Source organism: Megascapheus bottae, chromosome 1, assembly GCF_031878675.1.
Source record: "Megascapheus bottae isolate mThoBot1 chromosome 1, mThoBot2.hap1, whole genome shotgun sequence".
NCBI lineage: Eukaryota > Metazoa > Chordata > Mammalia > Rodentia > Geomyidae > Megascapheus > Megascapheus bottae.
The window spans coordinates 9,851,618-9,853,371 of record NC_143509.1 but is presented as its reverse complement, the minus strand read 5'-3'; the positions used below and the strand labels follow the sequence as shown (position 1 = coordinate 9,853,371).

General features: G+C 39.6%; 1 pseudogene; it reads right to left on the bottom strand.

The window, feature by feature from the left end:
* Positions 1-660: 660 nt before the first annotated feature.
* LOC150068336 (olfactory receptor 7E178-like) lies at positions 661-1,433 on the bottom strand (annotated as a pseudogene).
* Positions 1,434-1,754: the final 321 nt, after the last annotated feature.

Sequence of the window (1,754 nt, the reverse complement as noted above, 5' to 3'; positions counted from 1 at the left end):
ACTCCACTGTCTGTCTGAGGAACCACTAACTTCCCTGTAAATTAGGTAAAGGATTGTTCTTTCATTGCTTCCTAGACCTCACTCAAGCATTACGAGACCCCCAAATAATAGAATACATGTACCCAGAAAATCAAGCTGTGTAGAGCCAAATGTAGGTCCCAGTGTGTTAGGTTTGTCTACCGTCATGTAATTTCACTAGGAAACAAGATTTTCAATTTTCTTTGAAAGATATTATGGAAAAAAGGGAAGGAAGGAATTACACTGTCCAGGATGAAATGCTCTCTACCAATTAGAAAGTTATGACTTCAAAGACTGCTTAAAAAAGAAAAATAAAAAGGACAGTTTTGTCCTATTTTATTGAGGTAAATTGTACATATTACAAACTTGCCACTCAATCCTTGCTAAATACTTTGTTGGGCCGATGATCTACACACAATCTTCATTCTTTACAAACTAACAAATTAAACATTCAAAGGACACATTCCTCCTTTAGGAATCTATCCTGATATACCCAAGACCTTTGTAATAATGGATTGTACTAATGAAACTAGAATAATCAGATATTCAAAGAGGTAGAATTTAACAGATTATATAGCCAAGTTTGTTGCTTCTGCAAAAATTACATAACAAATAATCTTCCTACAAGCTGGTGTCAGCACCTCATTTGTACAATCTGCTCAGGGCTCTTTTGAGGTCCTTGTTCCTCAGGCTGTAGATGAAGGGGTTCAGGAATAAAGTGACTACTGTGTACATTGCTGAGGACACAGCGCTTCCAATGGGTGAATGTGACACAGCTGACTCAAGTAGATCCCCATTGAGGTCCCAAAGAATAGGCAGACTACAGACAGGTGACAGCCACATGTGGAGAAGGCTTTGTACTTCCCGCTTGAAGGTGACATTCTCAGCACTGAAGATATAATCTTGTAGTAAGAGAAAAGGATCCCTAAGATAGGAAGGAAACAGAAAATGCTACCAACAATGTATTTAAATAAATTATTAGTGAGTGTATGCTTATAGGAATGTTCTAAGACTTGAGAAGTTTCACAGAAGAAACAGGATTTCCAATTCCTTGAAATCAGTCATCTGTAATGTCATCCACACGTGCATCTGTCCATTCAAGAAGCTGATGACAAATGACAGCAGAACCAAGAAGGCACAGAGACAAGGGTTCATGATGAGGTGGTAATTCAGGGGTTGACAGATAGCCACAAAGCGGTCATAGGCCATCACAGTAAGAAGCAAAGCATCCATACAAGCACAAGTGAGAAAAACAGACACCTGGATGAGGCAGCCCACGAAGGAAATGGCTCTTCTGTGAGTCTGGATGTCCACCAGCATCTTGGGTCACTGGTGGTGGTGAAGTAAATTTCATCCAAGAGAGGATGGAGACGAAGTAGTACATGGGGGTGTGGAGGTTGGGTCCGAGGTGACATCCAGGATGATGAGCAGATTTCTGAGCACACTGATCAGGTACATGGACAGAATGAGTCCAAAGAGCTCAGGATCATCTGAGAGTCAAAGGAGGTAAAACTGTGAGATGTGTGTTAGATTGCACAGCTCTGCATTAATTGGAAACCTTTGATATAAGACAGCAATACATATTGAAGAAGTCAGAACTCCACAATGATTTTAAACTCAAATATGCATAGTTGATACCGACATTCTGTTCCACACTTTTCAGTTGTCACAAACCCAATCATCCTTGATTTTTTATATCTCATTTATTCCCATTTATGTATGCATTGTAGATACTT